The sequence below is a fragment of the Pseudophryne corroboree genome, chromosome 4 (genome assembly GCF_028390025.1).
Source record: "Pseudophryne corroboree isolate aPseCor3 chromosome 4, aPseCor3.hap2, whole genome shotgun sequence".
NCBI classification, from domain to species: Eukaryota; Metazoa; Chordata; class Amphibia; order Anura; family Myobatrachidae; genus Pseudophryne; species Pseudophryne corroboree.
The window spans coordinates 790,321,220-790,346,598 of record NC_086447.1 but is presented as its reverse complement, the minus strand read 5'-3'; the positions used below and the strand labels follow the sequence as shown (position 1 = coordinate 790,346,598).

At 45.3% G+C, this 25,379-nt stretch overlaps 1 long non-coding RNA gene across 2 annotated transcripts in view; it reads right to left on the bottom strand.

The window, feature by feature from the left end:
* Positions 1-24,886, bottom strand: part of LOC134911773 (uncharacterized) — a 119,318-nt gene extending 94,432 nt beyond the window's left edge. For both annotated transcript variants that reach the window (XR_010176834.1, XR_010176833.1), the window contains exons 1-2: positions 24,831-24,886; positions 5,098-5,215 (exon numbers count right to left, since the gene is read on the bottom strand). This is a non-coding gene — a long non-coding RNA (uncharacterized LOC134911773). The remainder of the gene's footprint in view (positions 1-5,097; positions 5,216-24,830) is intronic.
* Positions 24,887-25,379: the final 493 nt, after the last annotated feature.

The window sequence follows — 25,379 nt, the reverse complement described above, 5'->3', positions numbered from 1 at the left end:
CTAACCCTGTGTCCCGCTACCTAACCTAACCCCCCCCCCCCTGCAGCCTAACCCTATCCCTCTGAGGGGGTGCCTAACACTAACCCCCACTTCCCGCTGCCTAACCCTATCCCCCCGGACACAGCCTAACCCTCCCCCCCCTCGTAGTCTAAACTAACCTCTCCCCACCCCGCGGCTTACCTGTGGAGTGCCGCGGTCAGTCCTCGTTCGGGATCTCGGCTGCCAGTATTCCGGCGCCGGGATTGTGCACCCATTCTGGAAACCGGTGACGGCATTCAGAATAGGGTCGTTATTCTGGCGTCGTTAATCTGACTGCCGGGATACCGACAGCCAGGATCCTGACTGCTCCCAGTCGGAGAACACACAACCACCACCCAGGTAGGGTTTGGGTGGGAATAAATCCCAAGACTGCAGTGCAGTGAGGTTATAATGCTATCCACTGTGCAGCCTTGCTGCTCAGAGATATTCTCAACAAATCAGAATCAGAATAAATATTATTGGCCAGGTATACACATGTATATTAGGAATTTGTTTTCGGTTGCTCAACAAATGAGTATCCATTTAAATCTGCATCATCCCCGTAGTAGCTTGGTGGATGTATAAGGTAAAAAATTCCAACTGAGCAGCACTGCTGGCACAGTGGTTAGTGTTGCTGCTTCACTGCACTGTGCTTGCAAAGCACTGCAGAGTATGTGTGTGCTTTGTAAATAACTTCATAAATAATAAAGTTTTACAACTTAACTGATGATTTTTCCCTTCAAATTTTTTATTTTGTTTAATATAGTTTAAAAAGTATTTAAAAAAATATTTAAATATTATATTATGCACATCTGCAGAACAGATCTCCTCGTCAAAAAGCGGGGGAGACAGTGGGGCAGCGCGGTCGCATGTCATCTGACCATGCCAGTTAAGTGGTTAAGACTTTTTCCGCCATCTTTAAAATTAACTACGGGGGTCATTCCGAGTTGATCGCTCGCTAGTTACTTTTAGCAGCCGTGCAAATGCATAGTCACCGCCCACGGGGGAAGTGTATTTTCGCTTTGCAAGTGTGCGAACGCGTGTGCAGCCGAGCAGGACAAAAAAGTTTTTTGCAGTTTCTGCGTAGCTCTGGACTTACTCAGTCCTTGAGATCACTTCAGTCTTTTTGGTCCCGGAATTGACGTCAGACACCCGCCCTGCAAACGCTTGGACACGCCTGTGTTTTTCCAAACACTCCCTGAAAATGGTCAGCTGACACCCACAAACGCCCTCTTCCTGTCAATCTCCTTGCGATCGGCTGTGCGAATGGATTCTTTGTTAAATCCATCGCCCAGCAACGATCCGCTTTGTACCCGTACCACGAGCCTTCGCATTGCGGTGCATACGCATGCGCAGTAGTGACCTGTTCGCTGCGCTGCGAAAAACGGCAGCGAGAGATTAACTCGGAATGACCCCCTAAGTACACTAGTACTATGTACACTGGTCAATGAAGTTACCAACAAACAAATCAAAGCAATCATCTAGTTTTACATAATTATGGCATAAAGACTGGGCAGGAATAATGTTGGTTTTTATACATTACCATATGTACAATATAATAATAAGTTACTGGAATAGTTCAAACCCAAGCAAAACTATATTGTTTTTGTTGTGGAACTCAAACATGCCAACACTGGGCAGGTGGGGGTGGGGATGTGTTTGTAGGGCAGACAAATCTTTATATAAAAGAAGATTATTACCTTATAAATAAGGGTAGATACACTCTGTTAGAGAATGTATCTGCAGCAACTAAAAATATAAGCCGTTTTTATCTTGCAAAAATACCACTTTAGGTCGTTAAAATGCATTATTATGAAAAAGTGCATTAAGACTAGAGTGGAGTATTCCTTTAAACATTTCATTTAGAATTGCTTCTCTTCTGGGCCTCCTATTCCTGCATCCCTCCCTCAGTAACTCCTGACCTTTCCATCTTTAAGCTAACCTCTTTCCTTTTAAAACTTGACTACTCAGGGTAAGACGTGCCACCTTATCCTCTGTTGTCTATGCTTCTTACGGCTATGTTGGCAGAGTGCCCAGGAGGGGGTTGTCTTTGTGTGCAGGGGTGATGAGATCAGAATGGGCAGCAGATGTGCCTACAGTGGGACTTCAATAAACTACAGGCACTCGGGGGTTTCCTAAAACCACAACAGACTTTATTCATACTATAGTCTCACATCAATACAAGGAGGGAACCAAACCAATCCAGGTGTTCCCTGAATCCTCTTGCATATTATGAAAGGATTACAGGGATTTCCTTTGGGGCATAGTGACTTTCACGGTTTTGCTTGCTAGGGCCTGTCCTCCCTCCGAAGTTGCTTGCATGAATGCACAGCACAAGCCAATGGTCCCTCTCCTAGCATTAACTAACTCCCTGGCTGTGTTGCATGAAGGGAAACTTTCTTTCTTAGCTGTTTACGAGATTTGCTTCAGGCTTTCAAATGTAACTTCTCTGGCAAGCTCACCCTATGTGATACTCTCCGTAATAAGTCTTAAGCTGGGTTTTCCATACACACTATGTGATATATATTGTCTCAGCACTGATCGGAACTATATATTGTACGTATTCCGCACATCGTTCATTGGATTTTCCCATCTGATGTGCTGTACGTCAGATAGGCGGATGCATTCTATATGCAGTATGTATTGATACATTATGCTGACGTATGATATATCGTATAGTGAGTACTGCGGCGCGATGTATCATTACATGGCATTGCACCATCACTGGGACACATCCTCGTATAGTGTGTACCCTGCTTTAGTTCAGCTAGTTGCAGGAGGACAACAGGACCACGCCATATCACAACAAATTTATGCACCAAGCAAATATAATGTTATAATTTATGATATGAAATGTTAACTTCTCTGGGTGGTGAGCTCGTGAGGGTCACATTAATCTCTGCATTGCGGTGTGTACGCTAGCTTAGCTTTACATTCATAGATCTATGGGATCTACCTACCAAGCCTTGAAGAGAGATAAAGTGGAGAGAGATTAAACCTCCTAACGGCTGATGATGGCCCTGTGCATGAATCAGCGATAACACTTTAACCTTAAAAAACAAAACAAAATGGAGACTTATATTTGGCAGAAGCTGTTAGCTTATTTATTTCATTGAGCTATAACTTTAAATAGCGGTAAGGAAAAGAACTAGAGAATGGTGATAAAGAAAGACTGGCTAAACTCCTTCCACAACCCTCAAAAACTGACAACATCATCACAACCATTAACCAAACCAGCTAAACCCACAATGGTATCCGCTCATCCTTCTACCTTGACTACCCACCCGTATGGGTGACGAGGCTGCCCCCATTAGGGTGGTCCAGCAGACATAAACAGTCAACGAAGGTGAGCGCACCAACAACTAGGAACCAATAAAAAACCAATCTATATACGCCCTAAAACAGGTAACCTGCCGTTCTTTCCCGCCATCCACAGCTAACGCAACACCTAAATCAAAGCAAAACCAACAGCAACAAAAAAGGGGAGGGAGGGGAGGAAGACAAACGTAAAAAAAAAGGCTGACTCCACCCCTAACAAGCCCTAAAGATTAAAACTATCCCCCTCCTTGCTTCACTATTGGATTAAAACTACCACCTGATATCATACAAGGCCCTCCCCAGCCTCGAAGGTTTAACCCTCTCCTTTCCTATCTAATCAATACTCTCTTCAGAGTACCAACCAATCAGCTTCTAATTGCTAAGTTACAGGTGTTTGAAAAATGACAGGCGCTGATTGGTTTGTACTTTATCTCCGTACACTCTATCTCTCTCCAGGGTTTAGTACATAGTCCTCCATATGTCACTTAGGGTCTCATGAAAACTTGAAAGAATATTTATATAAACTGTGCAGGCATAAAAATGTGCAAATTAGATGCAATTCCGTGTGTGTGCTGAAATGAATGCATCTCAAGATGAGCCCAGCTCGGCAACAGTAGCATATGCTGCAGGTTTAAACCAGGAGAAAATAGCACCATGTGTGTTTCTGACAAGAGTAAAGGGCCGTATTCACGGCCGATTTGGGGAGAGATGTGTGCTGAGCAGACCGCTCAGCACACATCTCTACCCCCGCTCAGCACAGCGCAATGTGTGCTGAGCGTGCGGGGGAGAAGGGGGGGCGCTCATTTCACCCAGCGGGTGAAATGAGCGACCTGCTAGACTGAGCCTGCATGCAGGCCAATCTAGAACCAGCGATAGAGATGCACGGGGCTGCGCATCGCTATCGCTGTGGGGGGTACACACGAACAGATCACTGCTTAATATCTAAGCAATCTAGTCAGATTGCTTAGATTTTAAGCAGCGATCGCTCCGTGAGCTAGATAGTGTTATTGGTAAAGACTAAAATCACATTACTCAATCTGTACACAATATACAGTAATACTGTAATGAAGTATCTGGACAGTGCTATTAATAGTTGTAAAAGTCAGATTCAGCATGCAAAGTACAATTAATACAAAACCAAACACAAAATAAAACTGCAAATTAAAATTCAATTAAATACAAATAACTGTTATCTCCCTCTTTAAAAATCTAATTGGAATATTTTTAACTACTGGTTTTCATCATCAGCTGAGCGTATTTTGGGCCAGTGGTCGATCACCAGCAAGATAAATTCTAGTTCCAGGTCGGTTTCAGTCATCATTATGTGAATACCACCTCATTGTATTCGGTTTAAGCTTGTACGACTCCTCACTCATTATGCCTCTCTAAGGGGGTAATTCTCAGTTGATCGCAGCAGCAAGCTTGTTAGCAATTGGGCAAAACCATGTGCACTGCAGGGGGGGGCAGATAGAACATGTGCAGAGAGAGTTAGATTTGGGTGGGTTATTTCGTTTCTGTGCAGGGTAAATACTGGCTGCTTTATTTTTACACTGCAATTTAGATTTCAGTTTGAATACACCCCACCCAAATCTAACTCTCTCTGCACTTGTTATATCTGCCTCCCCTGCAGTGCACATAATTTTGCCCAACTGCTAACAAATTTGCTGCTGCGATCAACTCAAAATTAGGCCCTAAACCCATTATTCTGGATACATTTATAAGATGTTATTGTATGTTGGAGTAATACAGGCCTGATATTACCTGGCTGAGGTGGGCTATGAAGAATATACTCTGGCTGAAGTACTCTCTTCGTCAGCACTATTGTTTCCTCCTGCCTCCACACCACAGCAAAGAAGCAAGGGTTCTCCAAAACTGGGTTCTAATGGAAAAGACAAGTGATGTTTTTCTACTGGAATGGAGCAGTAATATACTATGGGTAAATGGCAAGGAATTTGTAATTAACATTAAAATCATTATAAAGCAGATGCAACATATTTTCTGTTCGCATGCGCAGTATAGAAATTATTATTTGATTAAAAATTCAGATGACCAATTCTTTATGAGCCTCTTAATATTACTTATTTTGATTTGCATAGTGCCAATGTGTCTGGCAGTACACAGTAAATTGTACATACAAGGCATAATAACAATCACAAGGGATGGAGAAACAGTGGAAGGTAAAAATGAGTTTATAGATTAAATGTAAAGGGGATGGATAATCCCACTTGTTACAGTATATCCTGAAGTACATCTCTTTATTTCAATGAATCATGCAGTTTGAAGATTATGAGGTATATGCAATTAGCGGCGAATCGCGGCAAATTATCGGGCGTTTTTTAATTCGACACAATTCGACCGTCCAATTTCGGCAAGTGGGTGCCGAAATTGACCATATTCAATCAAAAACGGATTCGACAGTCCCACGGCCGAAAAACGGCCGATTTGACGGATTTTGATCCGGTTTTTTAAAAACGGGAAAAAACGGGAAAAACCCGGAAAAAAAATGGCGTGGGGTCCCCCCTCCAAAACATAACCAGCCTCGGGCTCTTCGAGCTGGTCCTGGTTCTAAAAATCCGGGGGGGAAAATTGACAGAGGATCCCCCGTATTTTTAAAACCAGCACCGGGCTCTGCGCCTGGTGCTGGTGCAAAAAATACGGGGGCCAAAAAGAGTAGGGGTCCCCCGTATTTTATACACCAGCATCGGGCTCCACTAGCTGGACAGATAATGCCACTGCCGGGGGTCACTTTTATACAGTGCCCTGCGGCCGTGGCATTAAATATCCAACTAGTCACCCCTGGCCGGGGTACCCTGGGGGAGTGGGGACCCCTTCAATCAAGGGGTCCCCCCCCCAGCCACCCAAGGGCCAGGGGTGAAGCCCGAGGCTGTCCCACCCATCCAAGGGCTGCGGATGGGAGGCTGATAGCCTTGAGAAAAATGACAGAATATTGTTTTTTCCAGTAGTACTACAAGTCCCAGCAAGCCTCCCCCGCAAGCTGGTACTTGGAGAACCACAAGTACCAGCATGCGGGAGAAAAATGGGCCTGCTGGTACCTGTAGTTCTACTGGAACAAAAAATATCCAAATAAAAACAGGAGACACACACCGTGACAGTAAAACTTTATTTCACACGTCGACACACATACATACTTACCTATGTTGACCCGCCGACTGCCACAGTCTCCGACGATCCGGGGTACCTGGGAAAAAAATTAGACTCACCTGATCCAGTGTCCGGGAGATAATCCACGTACTTGGTAAAAAAAGAAAACGCATACCCGACCATTGCCGGACTGAAAGGGGTCCCATGTTGACACATGGGACCCCTTTCCCCGAATGTGCCGGGACCCCACATGACTCCTGTCACTGAGGTCCCTTCAGCCAATCAGGAAGCGCTACTTCCGTGGCGCTCAACTGATTGGCTGTGCGCGTCTGAGGTCAGACAGCGCATCGCACAGCTCCCTCCATTACTTTCAATGGTGGGAACTTTGCCGTCAGCGGTGGGGTTACCCGCGGTCAGCCACTGACCGCGGGTGACCCCACCACTAACCGCAAAGTTCCCACCATTGAATATAATGGAGAGGCTTTGCGATGCGCTGTCTGACAGCTCAGAAGCGCAGCCAATCAGCAGAGTGCAAGGACGTTGCGCTCGCTGATTGGCTTAAGAGACCTTTCAGTGACAGCAGTCACGAAGGGGTCTCTCTGCATTCGGGGAAAGGGGTCCCATGTGTCAACATGGGACCCGTTTCAGTCCGCTGGCACGGGTTTGTCGTTTTATTTTTTTGCCAAGAACGTGGATTATACTCTGGACCCTGGATCAGGTGAGTCTAATTTTTTTCACAGGTACCCAGGATCGTCGGAGACTGTGGCAGTCGGCGGGTCAACATAGGTAAGTATGTATGTGTGTCGACATGTGTGAAATAAAGTTTTACTGTCACGGTGTGTGTCTCCTGTTTTTATTTGGATATTTTTTGTTCCAGTAGAACTACAGGTACCAGCAGGCCCATTTTTCTCCCGCATGCTGGTACTTGTGGTTCTCCAAGTACCAGCTTGCGGGGGAGGCTTGCTGGGACTTGTAGTACTACTGGAAAAAACAATATTCTGTCATTTTTCTCAAGGCTATCAGCCTCCCATCCGCAGCCCTTGGATGGGGGGGGACAGCCTCGGGCTTCACCCCTGGCCCTTGGGTGGCTGGGGGGGGGACCCCTTGATTGAAGGGGTCCCCACTCCCCCAGGGTACCCCGGCCAGGGGTGACTAGTTGGATATTTAATGCCACGGCCGCAGGGCACTGTATAAAAGTGACCCCCGGCTGTGGCATTATCTGTCCAGCTAGTGGAGCCCGATGCTGGTGTATAAAATACGGGGGACCCCTACTCTTTTTGGCCCCCGTATTTTTTGCACCAGCACCAGGCGCAGAGCCCGGTGCTGGTTTTAAAAATACGGGGGATCCCCTGTCATTTCCCCCCCCCCGGATTTTTAGAACCAGGACCGGCTCGAAGAGCCCGAGGCTGGTTATACTTTGGAGGGGGGACCCCACGCCATTTTTTTTCGGGATTTTACCATTCCATCTTAAAAATATTATTTTTAAAAATTTATAAAAAATACTTGTGCCTCCAAAAAAGACAAACCAAGTACCTAATCCCTTCTAATATAAATATATATGCTATTACCAATAAAAAAAACACCCAAAAAAACACGTTTTAAATTTTTTTTATTAGTTTCACCCACCAAAGTGTGGCGGATTGAAAATGACGAATTTACTGTCTAAAAGCACTGTTGTCGAATTTGCAAACTTCAATTGAATATACTTTGGTCGAATTGCAGCACTTGTATCATTGCAGAAAAGTCGAATTTGACAGAAGTCTAATTTCAAAAAGTCGAATCTTGAAAGTTCGTTTTTTTGACGGAAAGTACTGAATTGCATTGACGATTTTTTTTTTTGGCGAAAAAGTCCAGTTTTTCGACAATTTCGGGAATTCGACCGTAATTGCATATACCCAGGGCCGAAACTAGGGGGGGGGGGGCTAAGGGGTCACGCGCCCCGGGCGCCGGATTTCCGGGGGCGCAGGGACCTCTACCCGTCTGTCAGCTGCTTCTCCAACTTCCCACCCGCCGCGATCATCTCCGTTAGCTGAGTGACTGGCGCGGTGCCGCCGCTGCTGCACGTCTCCCTGCTTGTCCAACACTCGGCCACCGCGATCATGTCCTGCAGCTGAGACTGAGTACGGAGGCGCCGCGGTCCCGACGCTGTTGCAGGTGACCTCTGTATTCCGGCCTGACAGCGCCTTCTGCAAACCTGGCTCCAGCCCAGCTGCCTGCCTGCCTGTGCTTCCGGAGGGACGCTGAGAGAAGACAAGCCAGCGACAAGTTCAACGAACTCCCCACTCTGGGCTAAGGCAAGCGGGCATTGTGTGAGGGGGGAGTCCAGGCAGGAGGAGCAGCCTGTGCAATATATGTATAGAGCATATATGCTTATACTGTGTCTGCTGTGTGTGTGTGTCGGTACATATATATATATATATATATATATATATACTGTGTGTTTAAAAATAAATAAATAAATATATATATTCCCTAGGAATTTATTTTTATATATTGTATTTTTGCTTTATTTTTATTTTTTTATTTATTTAAAAACATTATTTTTTATCTATCTATCTATCTATCTATCTATCTATCTATCTATCTATCTATCTATCTATCTATCTATCTATCTATCAGTAGTTGATCACCTTGACAAAGGGGGGTGCCAGCCCAGAAACGTTGGTGTGGCGTGATATTTAATACACGTTGTCGCTGTGATTTTCATTTCTTTATTTTATATATATATATATATATATACTGTATATATATATACAGCGTAGATTTACGGCGGCACTCAGACAGTCTCATCAATATGAAGAATCAGGTCATTTATTTAGACCATGGAAACCGACATGTTTCGGGGCAAAACCCCGTCATCAGGGTCAAACAGCAAGTAAGAAATACAATACAGACAACATACATATATACCCAACCCAATAAACGTGAACATACTCACCTGTTCATCGGCGCTCCCGCCCGCCACTCCGCTCAGCTGTGTACTGCGTTGCTGGATGCTGGCGTGTCAGGTGCGCCGGAAGAACAGGGTAGTAACCATGGGAACAGCTGTAGCGTCTCTCAGGGCGCCGCAGCTGCAGCCCCAGTGACATCCTGTGTGATACAAATATATTTTATGTAAAGTGAACACAATGTTCTACAAACAATAATGTGAAATGAAAACATTAAAAAACGGCATTTGGTAAGCAATGACTTGCTATAATAATAGAGCAGTAACTAAGAGTTAACCGAACTATTACTAATAGTACACCTAATTAGACAATCTATACACAGTGATAATTAATCCCCTCCTTAGGCACTGTGTTTAATCTAGAATGACATTGAAGGCATATATCTAGTGCTAACCAATAGCTAGGTAAGTACCTACAGTTATATATTATTATAAAAGCTAATTTGTATAGGGAACTATAGGTAGCTTTGTAGACTCATTTGTTCGTTTAGACCTCTGGGGGCCAGCGTACCGAGGGAAAATATCCATCGGGTTTCCTTCTGTAAAAGTCGCTTGGCCCTATCTCCACCCCTGGGCATGGTAGGCACGTGGTCAATAAGGGTAGCTCTTATGCTAGACACCCCATGCTTGGCTAGTAGGCAGTGTCGCGCAAATGGCTGCTCACTAGTGCCCTTTTCATATGCTTTTTTGATGGCACTGCGGTGCAGTGCCATCCTTTCTCTGAATTGGCGAATAGTTTTGCTCACGTAGGCAAGTCCACATGGGCAGGTCAAGATGTACACCACATGTGTTGTCGTACATGTTAGTCTATGCATGATCCTTAATTTTTTGCCAGAGTGTGGGTGATTGAACGTGGTGCCAGACACCAGGGTGTTACAAGTGGCACACCCTAGGCATCTGTAGCATCCGTTCTTGGGTCTCAGGAAGTGCGCTGATTGGTTCTTAGTGTGAGTTGAAATATCAAGTTTCATTACCATGTCACCTATGTTATTACTACGTTTGAAGCTGGGGAGTAGCCGTGTGTCAGATAAATCAGACAAAGCCTTGTCCGTTTGGATAATAGGCCACAATTGTTTGGCTCTTTTAACTACTGCCATAGAGGCTGTGGTAAATTTATTAACCCATGGTAAGCAATTCATGTTTCTTTCCTTTACTCTGGATTTCAAGGTCTGCGTCCTGGATAATTTTAAAACTTTACGTTTGGCTATCTCAAGGTGCCCCAAAGGTTACCCTCGCTGTACAAATTTCTCAACCATTTGATCAAGGGCTGCCACAGTTTCACCAGGATCAGAGGTGATGCGTCTAACTCGTAGGAACTGTGAATAAGGGAGCCCTCGGCGTAGTGACTGTGGGTGAAAACTGTGATAATTTAACAGGCTATTGCGATCTGTGGGTTTAACATACATTGATGTGATCAGTTTGTCTCCCTTATGACAAATGTTTACGTCCAAGAAGTGTATGTTTACAGAATTAATGTCATAAGTAAATTTCACAGGGTGTGCCTGTGAATTGAATCGTTCCCATAACTCTAACAGACCAGCTTCTGTTCCCCGCCACAAAACCAACAAGTCGTCTATGTAACGCCTATAATACCAGGTCTGCGACGCTACTACTGGATCCATGTAGAACATTTGTTTCTCCACTACATGCATGAAGACGTTAGCGTACGATGGGGCCACCGCCGACCCCATCGCACAACCAGCAATTTGCAGATAAAAACGCCCATCATGGAAAAAATAATTGCGATACAGTACCTTACTCAATAATTTGAGAAAAAAGCCTATATCTGGACCATGATAGTCAGGGTTATCCTCAATCAAGGATCTCACGGCCTCCACACCTGCATCATGTGGGATGCAGGTGTAGAGGCTTGCGACATCCGCACTACAGAGGATAAGGTCATCAGGTACTGGGATAAGGTGTTCCAACTGTATTAACAAAGTGGTGGTATCTCTTAAATATGAGGGAAAAGCCTGTATACATGGATTGAGATGTGAGTCTAGAAAGACTGATATGGGGTGATAAATTTTTCCCCTAGCGGAGACTATTGGTCGCCCTGGGGGATCAATTAAGGTCTTATGTACCTTAGGTACAACATAGAATAATGGTGCCCTAGGGTATTCAACTTTCAGGGCAGCACACAACTCTGACGAAATAATTTTGTCATCACAGGCTAAAGACAATATAGTATTGAGTTCTTCCTGATATTCTATTGTGGGGTCCTTAGTCATCAGCTTATAAGTGGTCTCGTCGCTCAGTTGACGCTGGCATTCCTCCATATATTTGGACAAGTCCTGAACGACCACCGCCCCACCCTTGTCAGCCTTACGTATGACAATGTCTGTTCTTTTAGAAAGATCTTGTAGGGTGCTACGCTCCGCTTTCGTTAAGTTAAATCGTACTGGTGAATGGGATGATGCTGCTCCTTCTTGTTCCAACATTCTGGAAAAGGTGCGTATTGACGCATTGGTCGAGGGGGGGTCAAATGCAGATCTGGGTGCTATGGATCGTAATTGCATAGGAACATCGTTTGCTGTTTCCCTCTTAGGTTTTCCATTAAAGAATTCTTTCCTTTTAAGGGTTCTATTTAATCAGTAAACATCAATTTTCCACTCCAACTCATCTAACGGATGAGTGGGGACAAAGGAAAGTCCTTTGGTTAACAAACGGTGCTCAGATTCAGTTAGAGGAGTAGAGGACAAGTTAAACACTAGCTCCATCAGTGACGAGGTTGTTTTTTTGCGTAGGATCCTTTGGTTTTGGCCCGCCCTCCTCGTCCTCTGCCGCGGGCTGGGCCTGGAGTCTGGTTGGAACGTGTGGCAACGCCCGCTGGTGGATGCCCTAAAGGGGTGGCTGCCTCAGTAGTTGTAGATGTTTGTGGCGTACCATAGTCTGTTTCACTAGCTGAGGTACTGTTATCAATCTGTTGCTCCCTCCTACGGCGTGCCTGATAACGTCTGCCAGAGGCTTGATAGTCCTGTTTAGGTCTCGTATTACCCAACCAAGGGTAGACCGACCTTTGCTCATAGTCCTTTTTGACCTTGATGAGCTTGTCATTTTTGAAACGCAGTAGGTCTTGTCTGTATTGATCCATTTGTGTGGTGATTTTTGCAATCCAGTCTGTCTGCGTATCTTGTCCGAGGGTAGCCTTATGTTGGCTCTCAAAGGTTGTCAGCTGGTTAGTGATGAGGCCTAGCTCCCTCGTGGATTCCTCCACTACCAAAAGGATCAGATCCATGGAGCATTTATTAAGGATGGCAACCCACCTACGGCAGAATTGTGCATTATATCTGCCTATTGTAGGTGAGTTGCGCACCCTAAAGCCTCGGGGAATGAGATTATTACGGTAGTAATCAGACAGTGATATACCGTGGTATGTGAAATCACACTCCTTCTGTTTTAATTTGAGCCATGTTCTAAACAGTTCATCATTTGTGTCCTTGGCTGGTTCGTCCTGCATACTACGCTTGACCAGTATCGCCTGTGCCTCCACATCCGAAAAACTGAGCCGATCACTGGCATCCTTGTATACCAAATTCAATGCCGCTTCTATTTGGGGATTAAGCTCTGCCATAATGCTTAAGATGTTAGGTGGCAGAAACTGGTGTAGCAAGTCAGTGCTGATTTACCAATGTCCGTCAGGATAAAAACCGACTGCTGCGAGTTGTTCAAGTCCTGGGTCCTCAGGTAATAGTAGGCTACGGGTGCCTTGGTAGGTAACACACCTAGGGTATATGGCAATACCTACTGTGTGGACCAATATATACTGGTTATGGGAGGCCCAGCACTCCTTTGAGCCTGAAGTATAACTGCTGCGGTGCCCTCCGGGTGACTCTGGGTCACAAGTATACAGCGTAGATTTACGGCGGCACTCAGACAGTCTCATCAATATGAAGAATCAGGTCATTTATTTAGACCATGGAAACCGGCATGTTTCGGGGCAAAACCCCGTCCTCAGGGTCAGACAGCAAGTAAGAAATACAATACAGACAACATACATATATACCCAGCCCAATAAACGTGAACATACTCACCTGTTCATCGGCGCTCCCGCCCGCCACTGCGCTCAGCTGTGTACTGCGTCGCTGGATGCTGGCGTGTCAGGTGCGCCGGAAGAACAGGGTAGTAACCATGGGAACAGCTGTAGCGTCTCTCAGGGCGCCGCAGCTGCAGCCCCAGTGACATCCTGTGTGACACAAATATATTTTGAATCTGAGCACCGTTTGTTAACCAAAGGACTTTCCTTTGTCCCCACTCATCCGTTAGATGAGTTGGAGTGGAAAATTGATGTTTACCGATTAAATAGAACCCTTAAAAGGAAAGAATTATTTAATGGAAAACCTAAGAGGGAAACAGCAAACGATGTTCCTATGCAATTACGATCCATAGCACCCAGATCTGCATTTGACCCCCCCTCGACCAATGCGTCAATACGCACCTTTTCCAGAATGTTGGAACAAGAAGGAGCAGCATCATCCCATTCACAGTACGATTTAACTTAACGAAAGCGGAGCGTAGCACCCTACAAGATCTTTCTAAAAGAACAGACATTGTCATACGTAAGGCTGACAAGGGTGGGGCGGTGGTCATTCAGGACTTGTCCAAATATATGGAGGAATGCCAGCGTCAACTAAGCGACACGACCACTTATAAGCTGATGACTAAGGACCCCACAATAGAATATCAGGAAGAACTCAATACTATATTGTCTTTAGCCTGTGATGACAAAATTATTTCGTCAGAGTTGTGTGCTGCCCTGAAAGTTGAATACCCTAGGGCACCATTATTCTATGTTGTACCTAAGGTACATAAGACCTTAATTCATCCCCCAGGGCGACCAATAGTCTCCGCTAGGGGATCAATTTATCACCCCATATCGGTCTTTCTAGACTCACATCTCAATCCATGTATACAGGCTTTGCCCTCGTATTTAAGAGATACCACCACTTTGTTAATACAGTTGGAACACCTTATCCCAGTACCTGATGACCTTATCCTCTGTAGTGCGGATGTCGCAAACCTCTACACCTGCATCCCACATGATGCAGGTGTGGAGGCCGTGAGATCCTTGATTGAGGATAACCCTGACTATCATGGTCCAGATATAGGCTTTTTTCTCAAATTATTGAGTAAGGTACTGTATCGCAATTATTTTTTCCATGATGGGCGTTTTTATCTGCAAATTGCTGGTTGTGCGATGGGGTCGGCGGTGGCCCCATCGTACGCTAACGCCTTCATGCATGTAGTGGAGAAACAAATGTTCTACATGGATCCAGTAGTAGCGTCGCAGACCTGGTATTATAGGCGTTACATAGACGACTTGTTGGTTTTGTGGCGGGGAACAGAAGCTGGTCTGTTAGAGTTATGGAAACGATTCAATTCACAGGCACACCCTGTGAAATTTACTTATGACATTAATTCTGTAAACATACACTTCTTGGACGTAAACATTAGTCATAAGGGAGACAAACTGATCACATCAATATATGTTAAACCCACAGATCGCAATAGCCTGTTAAATTATCACAGTTTTCACCCACAGTCACTACGCCGAGGGCTCCCTTATTCACAGTTCCTACGAGTTAGACGCATCACCTCTGATCCTGGTGAAACTGTGGCAGCCCTTGATCAAATGGTTGAGAAATTTGTACAGCGAGGGTATCCTTTGGGGCAACTTGAGATAGCGAAACGTAAAGTTTTAAAATTATCCAGGACGCAGACCTTGAAATCCAGAGTAAAGGAAAGAAACATGAATTGCTTACCATGGGTTAATAAATTTACCACAGCCTCTATGGCAGTAGGTAAAAGAGCCAAACAATTGTGGCCTATTATCCAAACGGACAAGGCTTTGTCTGATTTATCTGACACACGGCTACTCCCCAGCTTCAAACGTAGTAATAACATAGGTGACATGGTAATGAAACTTGATATTTCAACTCACACTAAGAACCAATCAGCGCACTTCCTGAGACCCAAGAACGGATGCTACAGATGCCTGGGGTGTGCCACTTGTAACACCCTGGTGTCTGGCACCATGTTCAATCACCCACACTCTGGCAAAAAATTAAGGATCATGCATAGACTAACATGTACGACAACACATGTGGTGTACATCTTGACCTGCCCATGTGGACTTGCCTACGTGGGCAAAACTATTCGCCAATTCAGAGAAAGGATGGCACTGCACCGCAGTGCCATCAAAAAAGCATATGAAAAGGGCACTAGTGAGCAGCCATTTGCGCGACACTGCCTACTAGCCAAGCATGGGGTGTCTAGCATAAGAGCTACCCTTATTGACCACGTGCCTACCATGCCCAGGGGTGGAGATAGGGCCAAGCGACTTTTACAGAAGGAAACCCGATGGATATTTTCCCTCGGTACGCTGGCCCCCAGAGGTCTAAACGAACAAATGAGTCTACAAAGCTACCTATAGTTCCCTATACAAATTAGCTTTTATAATAATATATAACTGTAGGTACTTACCTAGCTATTGGTTAGCACTAGATATATGCCTTCAATGTCATTCTAGATTAAACACAGTGCCTAAGGAGGGGATTAATTATCACTATGTATAGATTGTCTAATTAGGTGTACTATTAGTAATAGTTCGGTTAACTCTTAGTTACTGCTCTATTATTATAGCAAGTCATTGCTTACCAAATGTCGTTTTTTAATGTTTTCATTTCACATTATTGTTTGTAGAACATTGTGTTCACTTTACATAAAATATATTTGTATCACACAGGATGTCACTGGGGCTGCAGCTGCGGCGCCCTGAGAGACGCTACAGCTGTTCCCATGGTTACTACCCTGTTCTTCCGGCGCACCTGACACGCCAGCATCCAGCGACGCAGTACACAGCTGAGCGGAGTGGCGGGCGGGAGCGCCGATGAACAGGTGAGTATGTTCACGTTTATTGGGTTGGGTATATATGTATGTTGTCTGTATTGTATTTCTTACTTGCTGTCTGACCCTGAGGACGGGGTTTTGCCCCGACACATGTCGGTTTCCATGGTCTAAATAAATGACCTGATTCTTCATATTGATGAGACTGTCTGAGTGCCGCCGTAAATCTACGCTGTATACTTGTGACCCAGAGTCACCCGGAGGGCACCGCAGCAGTTATACTTCAGGCTCAAAGGAGTGCCGGGCCTCCCATAACCAGTATATATATATATATATATATATATATATATATAAACTTTCTGCGGCACTCAGAGCATCAAAGAAGGAGACAAGACTGTATCTAATAGTCAATGTTTCAATGTTACATTATAACATTTTCGTCAGGACAATACACTGTGAGCAACAACATACCTTTATACCCGCCAGACCGTCCGTGGCACCCAGCGTCCGTCGATATTAGTGTGTATTTATTCTTATATACACTTTTATTCTTTCCCTTTATTTTTATATGGTTTGTTATCCTTGTAATAAGTTGTTTGTTCTGTATCACTACCAGGCGAGATTCTCCGTGACGCCACGTCCAGCGTCCCGTGATGACGTCATCTTCACTGAACGGGTGCGGCGGACACTGGGTGCTACGAACGGTCTGGCGGGTATAAAGTAGAGATGAGCGCCTGAAATTTTTCGGGTTTTGTGTTTTGGTTTTGGGTTCGGTTCCGCGGCCGTGTTTTGGGTTCGAACGCGTTTTGGCAAAACCTCACCGAATTATTTTTGTCGGATTCGGGTGTGTTTTGGATTCGGGTGTTTTTTTCAAAAAACCCTAAAAAACAGCTTAAATCATAGAATTTGGGGGTAATTTTGATCCCAAAGTATTATTAACCTCAAAAAACATAATTTACACTCATTTTCAGCCTATTCTGAACACATCACACCTCACAATATTATTTTTAGTCCTAAAATTTGCACCGAGGTCGCTGTGTGAGTAAGATAAGCGACCCTAGTGGCCGACACAAACACCGGGCCCATCTAGGAGTGGCACTGCAGTGTCACGCAGGATGTCCCTTCCAAAAAACCCTCCCCAAACAGCACATGACGCAAAGAAAAAAAGAGGCGCAATGAGGTAGCTGTGTGAGTAAGATTAGCGACCCTAGTGGCCGACACAAACACCGGGCCCATCTAGGAGTGGCACTGCAGTGTCACGCAGGATGGCCCTTCCAAAAAACCCTCCCCAAACAGCACATGACGCAAAGAAAAAAAGAGGCGCAATGAGGTAGCTGTGTGAGTAAGATTAGCGACCCTAGTGGCCGACACAAACACCGGGCCCATCTAGGAGTGGCACTGCAGTGTCACGCAGGATGGCCCTTCCAAAAAACCCTCCCCAAACAGCACATGACGCAAAGAAAAAAAGAGGCGCAATGAGGTAGCTGACTGTGTGAGTAAGATTAGCGACCCTAGTGGCCGACACAAACACCGGGCACATCTAGGAGTGGCACTGCAGTGTCACGCAGGATGTCCCTTCCAAAAAACCCTCCCCAAACAGCACATGACGCAAAGAAAAAAAGAGGCGCAATGAGGTAGCTGTGTGAGTAAGATTAGCGACCCTAGTGGCCGACACAAACACCGGGCCCATCTAGGAGTGGCACTGCAGTGTCACGCAGGATGTCCCTTCCAAAAAACCCTCCCCAATCAGCACATGATGCAAAGAAAAAGAAAAGAAAAAAGAGGTGCAAGATGGAATTATCCTTGGGCCCTCCCACCCACCCTTATGTTGTATAAACAAAACAGGACATGCACACTTTAACCAACCCATCATTTCAGTGACAGGGTCTGCCACACGACTGTGACTGATATGACGGGTTGGTTTGGACCCCCCCCAAAAAAGAAGCAATTAATCTCTCCTTGCACAAACTGGCTCTACAGAGGCAAGATGTCCACCTCATCTTCACCCTCCGATATATCACCGTGTACATCCCCCTCCTCACAGATTATCAATTCGTCCCCACTGGAATCCACCATCTCAGCTCCCTGTGTACTTTGTGGAGGCAATTGCTGCTGGTCAATGTCTCCGCGGAGGAATTGATTATAATTCATTTTAATGAACATCATCTTCTCCACATTTTCTGGATGTAACCTCGTACGCCGATTGCTGACAAGGTGAGCGGCGGCACTAAACACTCTTTCGGAGTACACACTTGTGGGAGGGCAACTTAGGTAGAATAAAGCCAGTTTGTGCAAGGGCCTCCAAATTGCCTCTTTTTCCTGCCAGTATAAGTACGGACTGTGTGACGTGCCTACTTGGATGCGGTCACTCATATAATCCTCCACCATTCTATCAATGTTGAGAGAATCATATGCAGTGACAGTAGACGACATGTCCGTAATCGTTGTCAGGTCCTTCAGTCCGGACCAGATGTCAGCATCAGCAGTCGCTCCAGACTGCCCTGCATCACCGCCAGCGGGTGGGCTCGGAATTCTGAGCCTTTTCCTCGCACCCCCAGTTGCGGGAGAATGTGAAGGAGGAGATGTTGACAGGTCGCGTTCCGCTTGACTTGACAATTTTGTCACCAGCAGGTCTTTCAACCCCAGCAGACCTGTGTCTGCCGGAAAGAGAGATCCAAGGTAGGCTTTAAATCTAGGATCGAGCACGGTGGCCAAAATGTAGTGCTCTGATTTCAACAGATTGACCACCCGTGAATCCTTGTTAAGCGAATTAAGGGCTGCATCCACAAGTCCCACATGCCTAGCGGAATCGCTCCGTGTTAGCTCCTTCTTCAATGCCTCCAGCTTCTTCTGCAAAAGCCTGATGAGGGGAATGACCTGACTCAGGCTGGCAGTGTCTGAACTGACTTCACGTGTGGCAAGTTCAAAGGGCATCAGAACCTTGCACAACGTTGAAATCATTCTCCACTGCACTTGAGACAGGTGCATTCCATCTCCTATATCGTGCTCAATTGTATAGGCTTGAATGGCCTTTTGCTGCTCCTCCAACCTCTGAAGCATATAGAGGGTTGAATTCCACCTCGTTACCACTTCTTGCTTCAGATGATGGCAGGGCAGGTTCAGTAGTTTTTGGTGGTGCTCCAGTCTTCTGTACGTGGTGCCTGTACGCCGAAAGTGTCCCGCAATTTTTCTGGCCACCGACAGCATCTCTTGCACGCTCCTGTCGTTTTTTAAAAAATTCTGCACCACCAAATTCAAGGTATGTGCAAAACATGGGACGTGCTGGAATTTGCCCATATTTAATGCACACACAATATTGCTGGCGTTGTCCGATGCCACAAATCCACAGGAGAGTCCAATTGGGGTAAGCCATTCCGCGATGATCTTCCTCAGTTGCCGTAAGAGGTTTTCAGCTGTGTGCGTATTCTGGAAAGCGGTGATACAAAGCGTAGCCTGCCTAGGAAAGAGTTGGCGTTTGCGAGATGCTGCTACTGGTGCCGCCGCTGCTGTTCTTGCGGCGGGAGTCCATACATCTACCCAGTGGGCTGTCACAGTCATATAGTCCTGACCCTGCCCTGCTCCACTTGTCCACATGTCCGTGGTTAAGTGGACATTGGGTACAACTGCATTTTTTAGGACACTGGTGAGTCTTTTTCTGACGTCCGTGTACATTCTCGGTATCGCCTGCCTAGAGAAGTGGAACCTAGATGGTATTTGGTAACGGGGGCACACTGCCTCAATAAATTGTCTAGTTCCCTGTGAACTAACGGCGGATACCGGACGCACGTCTAACACCAACATAGTTGTCAAGGACTCAGTTATCCGCTTTGCAGTAGGATGACTGCTGTGATATTTCATCTTCCTCGCAAAGGACTGTTGAACAGTCAATTGCTTACTGGAAGTAGTACAAGTGGGCTTACGACTTCCCCTCTGGGATGACCATCGACTCCCAGCGGCAACAACAGCAGCGCCAGCAGCAGTAGGCGTTACACGCAAGGATGCATCGGAGGAATCCCAGGCAGGAAAGGACTCGTCAGACTTGCCAGTGACATGGCCTGCAGGACTATTGGCATTCCTGGGGAAGGAGGAAATTGACACTGAGGGAGTTGGTGGGGTGGTTTGCGTGAGCTTGGTTACAAGAGGAAGGGATTTACTGGTCAGTGGACTGCTTCCGCTGTCACCCAAAGTTTTTGAACTTGTCACTGACTTATTATGAATGCGCTGCAGGTGACGTATAAGGGAGGATGTTCCGAGGTGGTTAACGTCCTTACCCCTACTTATTACAGCTTGACAAAGGGAACACACGGCTTGACACCTGTTGTCCGCATTTCTGGTGAAATACCTCCACACCGAAGAGCTGATTTTTTTGGTATTTTCACCTGGCATGTCAACGGCCATATTCCTCCCACGGACAACAGGTGTCTCCCCGGGTGCCTGACTTAAACAAACCACCTCACCATCAGAATCCTCCTGGTCAATTTCCTCCCCAGCGCCAGCAACACCCATATCCTCCTCATCCTGGTGTACTTCAACACTGACATCTTCAATCTGACTATCAGGAACTGGACTGCGGGTGCTCCTTCCAGCACTTGCAGGGGGCATGCAAATAGTGGAAGGCGCATGCTCTTCACGTCCAGTGTTGGGAAGGTCAGGCATCGCAAACGACACAATTGGACTCTCCTTGTGGATTTGGGATTTCAAAGAACGCACAGTTCTTTGCGGTGCTTTTGCCAGCTTGAGTCTTTTCAGTTTTCTAGCGAGAGGCTGAGTGCTTCCATCCTCATGTGAAGCTGAACCACTAGCCATGAACATAGGCCAGGGCCTCAGCCGTTCCTTGCCACTCCGTGTGGTAAATGGCATATTGGCAAGTTTACGCTTCTCCTCCGACATTTTTATTTTAGGTTTTGGAGTCCTTTTTTTTCTGATATTTGGTGTTTTGGATTTGACATGCTCTGTACTATGACATTGGGCATCGGCCTTGGCAGACGACGTTGCTGGCATTTCATCGTCTCGGCCATGACTAGTGGCAGCAGCTTCAGCACGAGGTGGAAGTGGATCTTGATCTTTCCCTAATTTTGGAACCTCAACTTTTTTGTTCTCCATATTTTATAGGCAGAACTAAAAGGCACCTCAGGTAAACAATGGAGATGGATGGATTGGATAGTTTACTAGTATACAATTATGGACGGACTGCCACGGTTAGGTGGTATAAAAAAACCACGGTTAGGTGGTATATATTATAATAATAATACAATTATGGATGGACGGACTGCCTGCCGACTGCCGACACAGAGGTAGCCACAGCCGTGAACTACCGCACTGTACACTGGTTGATAAAGAGATAGTAGTATACTCGTAACAACTAGTATGACACTATGACGACGGTATAAAGAATGGAAAAAAAACCACGGTTAGGTGGTATATATTATAATAATAATACAATTATGGATGGACGGACTGCCTGCCGACTGCCGACACAGAGGTAGCCACAGCCGTGAACTACCGCACTGTACACTGGTTGATAAAGAGATAGTAGTATACTCGTAACAACTAGTATGACACTATGACGACGGTATAAAGAATGGAAAAAAAACCACGGTTAGGTGGTATATATTATAATAATAATACAATTATGGATGGACGGACTGCCTGCCGACTGCCGACACAGAGGTAGCCACAGCCGTGAACTACCGCACTGTACACTGGTTGATAAAGAGATAGTAGTATACTCGTAACAACTAGTATGACACTATGACGACGGTATAAAGAATGGAAAAAAAACCACGGTTAGGTGGTATATATTATAATAATAATACAATTATGGATGGACGGACTGCCTGCCGACTGCCGACACAGAGGTAGCCACAGCCGTGAACTACCGCACTGTACACTGGTTGATAAAGAGATAGTAGTATACTCGTAACAACTAGTATGACACTATGACGACGGTATAAAGAATGAAAAAAAAACCACGGTTAGGTGGTATATATTATAATAATAATACAATTATGGATGGACGGACTGCCTGCCGACTGCCGACACAGAGGTAGCCACAGCCGTGAACTACCGCACTGTACACTGGTTGATAAAGAGATAGTAGTATACTCGTAACAACTAGTATGACACTATGACGACGGTATAAAGAATGGAAAAAAAACCACGGTTAGGTGGTATATATTATAATAATAATACAATTATGGATGGACGGACTGCCTGCCGACTGCCGACACAGAGGTAGCCACAGCCGTGAACTACCGCACTGTACACTGGTTGATAAAGAGATAGTAGTATACTCGTAACAACTAGTATGACACTATGACGACGGTATAAAGAATGGAAAAAAAACCACGGTTAGGTGGTATATATTATAATAATAATACAATTATGGATGGACGGACTGCCTGCCGACTGCCGACACAGAGGTAGCCACAGCCGTGAACTACCGCACTGTACACTGGTTGATAAAGAGATAGTAGTATACTCGTAACAACTAGTATGACACTATGACGACGGTATAAAGAATGGAAAAAAAACCACGGTTAGGTGGTATATATTATAATAATAATACAATTATGGATGGACGGACTGCCTGCCGACTGCCGACACAGAGGTAGCCACAGCCGTGAACTACCGCACTGTACACTGGTTGATAAAGAGATAGTAGTATACTCGTAACAACTAGTATGACACTATGACGACGGTATAAAGAATGGAAAAAAAACCACGGTTAGGTGGTATATATTATAATAATAATACAATTATGGATGGACGGACTGCCTGCCGACTGCCGACACAGAGGTAGCCACAGCCGTGAACTACCGCACTGTACACTGGTTGATAAAGAGATAGTAGTATACTCGTAACAACTAGTATGACACTATGACGACGGTATAAAGAATGGAAAAAAAACCACGGTTAGGTGGTATATATTATAATAATAATACAATTATGGATGGACGGACTGCCTGCCGACTGCCGACACAGAGGTAGCCACAGCCGTGAACTACCGCACTGTACACTGGTTGATAAAGAGATAGTAGTATACTCGTAACAACTAGTATGACACTATGACGACGGTATAAAGAATGGAAAAAAAACCACGGTTAGGTGGTATATATTATAATAATAATACAATTATGGATGGACGGACTGCCTGCCGACTGCCGACACAGAGGTAGCCACAGCCGTGAACTACCGCACTGTACACTGGTTGATAAAGAGATAGTAGTATACTCGTAACAACTAGTATGACACTATGACGACGGTATAAAGAATGGAAAAAAAACCACGGTTAGGTGGTATATATTATAATAATAATACAATTATGGATGGACGGACTGCCTGCCGAGTTCCGACTGCCGACACAGAGGTAGCCACAGCCGTGAACTACCGCACTGTACTGTGTCTGCTGCTAATATAGACTGGTTGATAAAGAGATAGTATACAATACATACAACAATGAATATACTACTATACTGGTGGTCAGGCACTGGTCACCACTAGTCACACTGGCAGTGGCACTCCTGCAGCAAAAGTGTGCACTGTTTAATTTTAAATTAATATAATATTATGTACTCCTGGGGGCTCCTGCTATAACAACCTGCAGTGCTCCCCAGTCTCCCCCACAATTATTATAAGCTTTGCCTTTTATACATTGATGTGCAGCACACTGGGCTGAGCTGAGTGCACACAGACTGAGTCACACTGTGTGACTGGCTGCTGCTGTGTATCGTTTTTTTTCAGGCAGAGAACGGATATAGCAGAGAACGGATATATATTAAAATAAATAAAAGTTAACTAACAACAACTGCACTGGTCACTGTGGTAAACTCTGTCTGACTCTGCACAATCTCTCTCTCTCTTCTAATCTAATTTCTAATGGAGAGGACGCCAGCCACGTCCTCTCCCTATCAATCTCAATGCACGTGTGAAAATGGCGGCGACGCGCGGCTCCTTATATAGAATCCGAGTCTCGCGAGAATCCGACAGCGTCATGATGACGTTCGGGCGCGCTCGGGTTAACCGAGCAAGGCGGGAGGATCCGAGTCTGCTCGGACCCGTGAAAAAAACATGAAGTTCGTGCGGGTTCGGTTTCAGAGAAACCGAACCCGCTCATCTCTAGTATAAAGGTATGTTTTTGCTCACATTGCATTGTCCTGACGAAAATGTTATAATATAACATTAAAACGTTGACTATTAGACACAGTCTTGTCTCCTTCTTTGATGCTCTGAGTGCCGCTAACAGTTCATTTATATATGGGGACCCTGTGTGTTTCTCATGAAAGGCACCGGCTATCATGCTGTTTTGTATTTAGGAGAAGAGTGCCGCTGACTGCACTTGTGTGTATGTATGTATGTATGTATGTGTATGTATATATATATATATATATATATATATATATATGTATATATGTATATATGTAATTTATTGTTTTTTTTTAATTATTATTATTTTTTTGTATGTGTGTGTGCGGTGGTGGTTGTGGTGGGGGAAGGGGGGGGGCGCTAAATTTCTGCCTTGCCCCGGGTGCCGAAAATCCTAGTTTTGGCCCTGATATACTCCTATGTATTTTATTTCTCATTGATAAGTAATACTTACATGGTTACAGATAGACATCAAATCCACAAGGCTCTTTTCCTTCTCCTTCTCTGGGGGGTATTCAAATGTTTGAAAAGTCAGTTGGGTGTCTTTTTTTCCCTGTCTAATAGATAGGAAAAAACAGTCAACCAACTGACTTTTCAAACAATTGAATATCCCCCTCTGAGTCTTCTCTCTCCTTCTACTTCCTGATCACATGTTCATCTGTGCAGCCAGATTCTTAAGGGTACACTACCTCATCTAGCTAATGCACATAAACTATATTCATAGATACTACACCATATTTTTACTTTGTATTCATAAAATGCACCAAGCAAGCGCGGCGGCGGCCATATTTTCGGAGTCCTGCAGTGTGCCAGGGTGTCAGTGCTCAGAACGCTAACAGCGGCATTGCCGGCTACAGGAGAGGAGGGGGCCAACACACGGAGACTGCACACGGGTCCCCTCCTCACTAGATACGCCTCTGCTACAGCAAGTATACTACATACAACTCATTTCATGGTGGCTAGTATACCAAATGCAGATCATTCTCTGATGACTGGCTAGTAT